We start from the raw sequence: 8,661 nt of genomic DNA, 5'->3' as shown, positions 1-8,661 counted from the left end.
ACAGTATAAAAAACTAACATAAATAAAAGAAACATAGTTAAGAAACGTACATTTATTCTTTTTGATACAGTACCGCAGATCGAAACATGTATTATTCATAAAGTGGTTTCAGTGTTTATTTATTCTTTAACTTTATTTTAACCACTGAAATAATGGAAATGAATCCAATTCTCGTTACGCTGAAATTTCGTATATAGAATATATGCATATCGAGGTATCGCTGTACATACAGACATTCCGTTTTCATTCGCCACGGCTTATCGCATCTGCATGCAGATGCTTCCATAATTGACAGCAGAGCTCATGATGAAGAGTTCGGGGAAAACTCCAAAAGATAACGTCATTTTCATTGGACTCACTTAGAGGACGCCCTTTCCTAATTAGTAAATAGTGATTCGCTTCGTGTCAGTTATACGCATGTATATTTAGTCTTACAACATACAATGTAGTTAAAGAAAATAGCATTTGTTTTTCTGCAGATAATTAATCTTCGTTGTCCTGCCGCAAGGCAATTGTTTACGAGTAATTTACACGATATGAAACTCCCCACAGTTTCAAAAATATACCAGGACTACTCTTGAGATAAAGTCAATAGAAGCGACTGTGAAATCCTGAAGACTGCCCCAGCCGTCGAGAAAACTCATGTTGGTTTACATACAGAAATACATGCGATAGATAAATTCCGTGAATCATTATGAGACAGGGCTACGTATATACTTTATTAACGTATCTCGTGGTATATTGAGAGAACTCTACTATTATAACTTTATGACCGAGACAAAAAGCATATCCATCGTTTTGTCTCCCTTTTCGGCCACAGTGTTAGTGACGAATGTGCCGAGTCTTTTGTTGTTGTTGTGTGTCTCTGCTGACCACTGCCAGCGCAGTGCCACCGACGAATGTTTTATGAACACAAAGCCGAGTCCATCATTGTCGACGGCCACTTCTTCAACGGAGGCTTCCGCTTCTGCGCAGTATGGGGAGAGACGGGCACTGCAATGCATCACGGGCACGTTCCTAGATCAAATATAACCGTGCAACAATAATTATCGCAATTTGTCGAATGACCAATGCCAGGTAGATTAGTCGTGTTTGCTCATGTTCTAACAGATGCTGGAAAATATTTGGTATCCAAGGCTCATTGGAATGACGCAATGCACCAGAATAAAAAATACGACAAATGTGCTGTCTTGACCCTCTGTCCCTAACCCCGCATAGAACATTCGAGTACACCTTTCATGTCGTGTGGCCCAGAAGCGTGCATAATTACAGCATTGGAACAGGTGATTTTCAACTGTAAGTGCTCATTTGTCTATGTTAATGAGGGCCTTTGATTTGTGAACGATTTTACAAACATTAACTAAATCAGTCAGTAACTATGCAAAGCATCAGTGGATAGCGGGTAATGAAAATTAACAGGTTTCACTGCTGACTGGAGATAACTTGACAGCAAGCCATCAACGAATCGGCCTTCTGCATGGGTACATCTACTCCTGCAACGTATTTAAGCAAGGCAACTCCTGAATTTGTATGCATACATATATGAGAGAAACTCTCGATCATCAGGATTACCGGTTGAGCGTGCTTTCGACACAAATCAAAAAATACAATGGTCACCAATACAGTTGATGGGATACCCAAAGTATCCCGTAAAAAGTAATTCTAGATTTGAAGCTTTCGTGACTGCAAGGATTCATACTCTTAGGCTTTTTTTGGTAAAGTCACGTAGGTAAAATAATAATAATAGCATAAAAAAATAATAAATGAAAATAACTCAATTAAATCACAACGTTTCGGAGGCAACACAAGTCTCCGTCTTCAGGTGGGACCGTCACGGCCAAATTTACTATTTTATCTTTATACGTGACTTTACCGAAAGAACCAAAGAGTAATTCCTGCAGTCACGAAAGCTCCAAATTAAGTTTGAAATTTACTTTCACTTGATACAGTAAATTTGGCTGTGACGGTCCCACCTAAAGACGGAGACTTGTGTCGCCTCCGAAACGTCGTGATTTAATTGAGTTATTTTCATTGATTATTGTTTTATTTTATTATTATTTTTACCTACGTGACTTTACCGTAAAAAGTATCCCATTTTATGGGATACTTTGGGTAGACCAACGATGGCCCTCACTCTTGGAGTAGAGCCCGTAGACTCGTAGAGAGTCAGGATGGCCGAGCGGTCTAAGGCGCTGCGTTCAGGTCGCAGTCTCCCCTGGAGGCGTGGGTTCGAATCCCACTTCTGACAATATATTTTGTCCACCCCATTCGTAATATGTTTTGTTATTTTTCACCTTCCACTGGGATGTTCGTCTCTCCATTACAAATGTAGCGATGTTTGCCACCGCAATGCCTTTACGTTTCGCGAAAAGCGTTTGAATGCACTTGTGTCAGTACAGCTGACAAGATCGCATCTGCAGTGCATTGCGCAAGAGCCTTTGTCAACAGATTGCGAGTACGTGAATTTCGTAACATGCTGTCCATGGAAGACACTCAAACACTTTATCACTTGATAGATGAGTATTGCGCGCTTAACATGTAAAATGGCGTTGTACTCCACGACTTTATTTAGGTATTTGCTTTCCATATTAACATCGCCCTCTGCTGACCGACCGCGATATTGAACACGGAGGAATTGTCAAACGCCTCGGGTGTTTTTGGGTCTTTAGGAAGATGCATTGTCCATTGAAAAGCGAGTCGCGTGACTCGTCACCTCCAATCGTCTATGGCAGCGATTCTTAAATTCTGGTAAAGATTTGGCGATTGAAAGAGAACGCGAGCAGTCGTCGCGAGTAACCCCTCACCCAAAGTGCCCCACGCTTTAATAGGGACCGAACATTTTTTGGGAAATCTACTAATTAAAATTTTAATCCGGCAGAGGGTTGTGTTAGAATAAAAAAAACGCTGGGGGAATTTGCCATTCAATTCGGGACGGCGCTGTAATAATCGAGCGATACGATCGTACTCCCGACGAAATCACTAAGCAGAGACCCCCCCCCCCTAAACAGGGACTCCTCTACTTACGAACAAGTTCGGTTCCAGAGGTCTGTTCGTTCGTCGATTTGTTCGTAAGTCCAACTTTACTCCTGTCGATTCCAAACACGTTTTACGGAATGTACACTAAACACGGGGAATGGCTTTAAAAGTTGTATAATCTCCTGTAGATGCTACTGGTTCTTCACGTTCTGCAGATGTAGGTGCCACCACAGCTATCTACTGCTCGGTGATTGAACTTACGACTCTCGATCCGACCAGGCAACTCGACATACGGTTCTTCATGTTTTGCAGATGTAGATGCCACTGGTTCTTCATGTTCTACAGATCAGTGACGTGCGGTGAGGTCAATGGCTGGGGAGGCACTGGCTAAGAACACGCCCCCCTCAGTGAGGCAGATGCGATAGCTGCCTCATTGAGGGGGCGTGTACTCACCGAGAGGGGGCGTGTCTTTACTGAAGGGGGCGTGTCAGACACGCCCCCTTCAGTGAGGCAGATGTGATAGCTGCCTCCCCTGGCGCTTTTCACTGCAGTTTCATGACGAGACCAGCGATCATCAATATCTTTATACACATACGTGAAATAAGTTACCTGGACTATGGAAGGCGAGGACATGTAATGAAGGGGTCTACAAACATTACATTGGTGACATACAGAGAGATCGTAACAGGCACACGCTTATTGCCCGCGCTCCATCCAGTTTCTGAGGGGTTGCGCAATCAGAGGGGAGGCTGAGCGCGTCGCTGCCTCACCTCTCGTCTCTCCCTGTATTTGCAGCGAAGCTCCGCAAATTTGGCGATTTTGACTAGGAAAAATGATTGGAATCATATTGAAATGACATTTATAACACAGATCAGTGGGGAAAAAAAATTCTTAATATTTATTTTATTATTTACTTTTCGTAACAGCTATTTTCATTGGAGTATGACAGGTGAGGCTCTGCCTCTACTGTCTCCCCTGACCGCACATCCCTGCTGCAGATGTAGATGCCACCGCTTCTTCATGTTCTGCAGATGCAGACACCACCACCATCTATAGTTCGGCGGTTGCACTTACGACTCTCGATCCTAACAGGCAGCTTGGACATACGGACATGTTTGTTTGTATCTCTGAACGTTCGTACACCGAACGTTTGTAAGTAGATTAGTCCCTCGACGTGGAAGCGAGTGGGCGTCCTTGCCCATGTATGGTTATTGTGACTCGTGAACAGAGGCTGTGTCTCGTTTGCTGCTCAGTCGATCCGGCACCACCTGGCTCAAAGTGGATCGGGTTTATCCATCTGGAAAATTTACAATATGATCTTAAATTAAATCCCACGATTCACAGATCATACAAACCAACGGTATTGATTATGTGATTTTAACGTAACCTTTTATGCCAGTTTGTTCATACGGTCGATCAGAATGCTGTGTTAAATCGCTGTTTAAAAATTCAGGCGTACACTGAACTTTGGAGGCAACACTATTTATTATCTAAACACAACGGGTAACTGTTAACATTAACAGGTTAACGACATAGGGTGGTAACCACCGTTCCTAACTTAGCTAATACACGGGGATACTACATTTCTGGACCGGAGACCGAGGATCGTAGATGGTGGCTTCATCCCAGACTTGACAATGCAGAACAGCCCAGCTCTCCGTCCACACCCTGCTTATAACTACTCCGGCATGGCCGGCTCCGCCCCAGGCCTCGCCCCTCTTCCAGATCCTTCGGGAAGGCCCGAGCCCCCAACCACGTGACCCCCCTGGGGCCCCTGGCCCCCCTTTATCCGGTCACGTGTCCTGTTGGGTTCACGCAGAGTGTCACGGCCTGACACGACCTCCGTGACACCCGCCTACTGCCCCCGTACCGAGCCACAGTCGTGTCGTTCTACTACACTACACATGCAAACTATTATTGTCCTGGATCGAGACGGTCATGATCAAGTGGCGCGCCCTCATTTATCTTTCTTTGATCGGCTAAGCGCTGCTTTTACGTCAGTTCGCTGTTACTTCAGTTCGCTGTTACTCCAGTCTGCTTTTATTTCAGTCCGCTTTTATCGTATTACAGCGCCGTGTCCAGGTGTGCGTCAATCCCTTGATCGCATCAACGGTGACAATTCCTCGCGCTCATTCCGGAGCAGATGGAATCTCCATTGATTCTCCCCTCATACCGATACCAATACCTGTTCAACCCCTTATTAGTGCGTACATTATTACACACCTTGTTGGTCACCCCGTGCCCTTATAAATCTCAAAGTTAATCCTACAAAGTCCCATCACAAGGGAGAAACACAACCAAATAGACAATTTTATTTTTGCCCGTATTGAAACGTCTGTATGCCGTATGGACCTTAAAAATCAGTTTCCCTGTATAATATGGGTAAACCGTATGGGTTGACAGGTATATGCGATATCGCGATGCTCATGCTGACCCATAAATCACAGCAGTGGCCCGGCAATCACTCGACTGTTGTGCGCGCAAATCAGGCTTTGTTCGTGTCCACTTTGAACACAGCCGTAAAAACAACTTACCTTGCCTGCCGGCAGGGACGATTATAATAGCACATTCTTAATTGAGGAGAGAGGTTTCCAGGTTCAGCAGGCTATATCGTAATCTGAATATTTACACTGGAGGAATCTGATGAGTTAATGACGTTCTTTTTGATGAAGACTGGTTTATGAGCGTCCAATGATGATGAACGCTTGTGTTGCGCCCGAAACGTCCTGATTTATTTTATTTTATACCTACGTGACTTTACCGAAAGAACAAAATAGTATGGATTCTTGCAGTCACGAAAGCTTAAAATCAAGATTGACCTTACAGGTTCCCTTACGAATTGAGATGGCTCTGTGACAATGACAGCGAGAGTAACACCGGGAAGTACAGCTTCACAACAGCAGCAATGACAACGCATATCGAGCATTCCAGACACTCCCAGTCAGTTCAAGTGGCATGTCAGTGCTGAGCAGGTTTAGCGAGCTTCAGGTCGCCCTGGTGGAATGATGTTTGTCCGTTCACAGATTAGACGGATTATGCAATGATAGCCATTCCAGGATTGCAGTGATGCAGTTCGTTTCACCGCCATATATAGCAAAACAAGTAAACCCGTAAAAACAAAGTTTTTCACTATAAATCCTTTATATGCGTGGCAGCGAACTTAATATAAAGGATTTAAAAATATATTCGCCTGTGGAGGACGCGGGGATCGATCCCGCGACCTTTGGCATGGGAAGCAAGGGCGCTACCAACTGCGCTACTCCGCCGCGGCCTGTGGAGGGGTTACGCTCTGGGCTCTTATACTGTGACGTTCAGCCAAAGCCATGAATGAGTTCTATTTGAATATATGTAAAATTAAAACATTTTGCCTAAAAAGTGTAAAATTTTGGGAATTTTTTTTCACGAACATTAATTGTCTGGCACAACGAGTCTGTGTGGAAAATGTCAGCTCGATTGGATCACGGGAAGTGGGTTAAAAAACGACCGAAAGATTTGCACGGTCCTAAGCAAGCAAGCAAGCACGCAAGCAAGTACGCAAGCAAGCAAGCATGCGAACTTAATATAAAGAGACTCCCCTCCACCAATGGGTAAAGGTAATACACATACTCTTTGGTTCTTTCGGTAACGTCACGTAAGTAGAAATAAAATAAAACAAATCACTACGTTTCGATCGCTACACAAGCAATCTTCATCCGGTGGAACAACCACAGCAAGAAAAATGCTGAAGTAGGCGAGAGAGCTGCCGTGGAAAGAGGTAATACACATGTTATATTATTCATGCTGTTAATACTCAAATGATCATATGAAAGAACAAAGTCATATTTTTCTTAGTAAAAAAATGATTTTAAAAGGTTTTCACCTTGGCCCTGTGTACATGTACACCCCGTGTGTTTATCCATTCCTGGATAATCAGAGTTCTTTCGCCGTACTTCGCCACTGGTCAGTGTGTGGGGTGTGAAGGTGGGGAGCATAGTACTGTACAACAATGTTCCCCCCCGTCTTACTCTGTAATGCTCACAGCGTATCCCTGCAGTAGCTGCTGACGCCTGTTCATAGATGGTGGTAGGCGATTGTGGAAATCGCCTTCCTCTCTCCGTTGGGGAATCCCGAGTCAAGTTTAACTTTTTAAAGCACGTCGTAAAACTCACCTATTTGTGCAGGCCTTCCCTATTTACTTAGGATTTCAACAAACCAGTACCCAAATTGTATTAATTGGCTTTTCCCGTTGTCTGATTTGATTGTTGTGTTATTATCATTCGCTTTTATCGTAGTTTGATTTTCATTGTCTGCATTTCGAGTCGTCGTTCTTGTTATTATCAGTGGGTTTGTATTTTTCTTTAATTTTATCTATATTCGTGAATAGTTTTTATTATTATTATTATTTTACGTACAGCACTTTGAGATATGTTGATATGACAGAGGCTTTATAAAATGGTGATTATTATTTTCCAAGCACTCCGGAGGATTTGGTTATAGGATCACACCATATAGTTTTTGACCTTGACAGTCTGAAAATTGGGCACGTGTTCGGGTGGCAGACCTGGTCTTCACCTGAGGACGGCTGCTTGCGTTGTGGCCGAAACGTCGTGAGAATTATTTTATTATGTTTTATTTGTATTATTTTATTACTTCCCTTCTACGTGACTTTACCGAAAGAACCAAGAAGATGAATCCCTGCAGTCACGAAAGCTTTAAATCGAAAAATAAAAGGAATTGATTTGTACCGAGATCTGGCACCGATATTGTGTTCAACTTTATTTCAGTAGACTGCACCGTTTGCATAGACTTAAGCCAGATCGAGACGTACCTCTGTGATTGGTCTGTGGAAAAGGCGGAAACTCTCTATGCATAGCGCACTAAAAAATGTGGATTGTCAGGTGTATGAAGCAATACGCTGTCGGGGAGAAACCCTGGTGTGGGTGTGGTACAGATTTGCATGATGTTCCATGAGTAAAAATGTCATCAAATAGGCTGCGTTATGCAGTTCGGAGCTGGCAAAATTGCGCACTCTCTGGGTCATTCAGTTGTAAGAAATCGTTAATATTCACTAAAAAGTTAATTAGTAGCACAATGAAAATTCACCGGGATTTCAAAATAATTCCCACGACTGATATTCATATGCAAAGTTTAGTTTTGTTCACAATTCTATTGATGGCGTTCAATGGTGGTGGACTGTATACTCGTAAAATACAGATCGCCTCACTGCTTTGCAGGAATGACTGAGGCACAATCAATCTTCACTGCAGTCACAGCTCTTGTCTCAGTGTATGGAGCAAGCCTAATTCTCAACATACCAGCTGGAACTCTTATTCTTAGGTTTTTCGGTAAAGTCACGTAGGTAAAACATTAAAATTAATAAAAGTAAAATAAAATAAAAATCACGACGGAGGCAACACAAGCTTCCGTCTTCAGGTGGAACCGTCACAGCCACGGCAGCTGTATCAAGTAATCAAGTAAATGATACAGCTGTCGTGGCTGTGACGGTTGCCTCCGAAACGTCGTGATTTTTATTTTATTTTACTTTTATTAATTTTAATGTTTTACCTACGTGACTTTACCGAAAAACCTAAGAATATGAATCCTTGCAGTCACGAAAGCTTCAAATCTACAGCTGGAACTCGTTCAAGCAGTTCTGCTCCTGAAAATCCATGGACACTGTGGGTGTGAAATGCTCAGAACTGAATT

At 43.1% G+C, this 8,661-nt stretch overlaps 1 long non-coding RNA gene and 1 other non-coding gene across 2 annotated transcripts; one reads left to right on the top strand and one right to left on the bottom strand.

Annotated features, from left to right (window-relative positions):
• Nucleotides 1-2,165: 2,165 nt before the first annotated feature.
• TRNAL-CAG (transfer RNA leucine (anticodon CAG)) lies at nucleotides 2,166-2,248 on the top strand. The gene has a single exon. It is a non-coding gene; the product is annotated as a tRNA-Leu (tRNA).
• A 13-nt stretch (nucleotides 2,249-2,261) lies between these two features.
• Nucleotides 2,262-5,856, bottom strand: LOC133346920 (uncharacterized). The gene is made up of 2 exons (XR_009755661.1): nucleotides 5,511-5,856; nucleotides 2,262-4,273 (listed from the first exon to the last, which is right to left on the bottom strand). It is a non-coding gene; the product is annotated as an uncharacterized LOC133346920 (long non-coding RNA).
• Between the last annotated feature and the right edge of the window lie 2,805 nt (nucleotides 5,857-8,661).

This window comes from Lethenteron reissneri, chromosome 25 (assembly GCF_015708825.2).
Source record: "Lethenteron reissneri isolate LAM-NWPU_2019-01 chromosome 25, ASM1570882v1, whole genome shotgun sequence".
Lineage (NCBI taxonomy): Eukaryota > Metazoa > Chordata > Hyperoartia > Petromyzontiformes > Petromyzontidae > Lethenteron > Lethenteron reissneri.
Note: the sequence above shows the minus strand (reverse complement) of the source record. Positions and strands in the feature narration are given on the sequence as shown.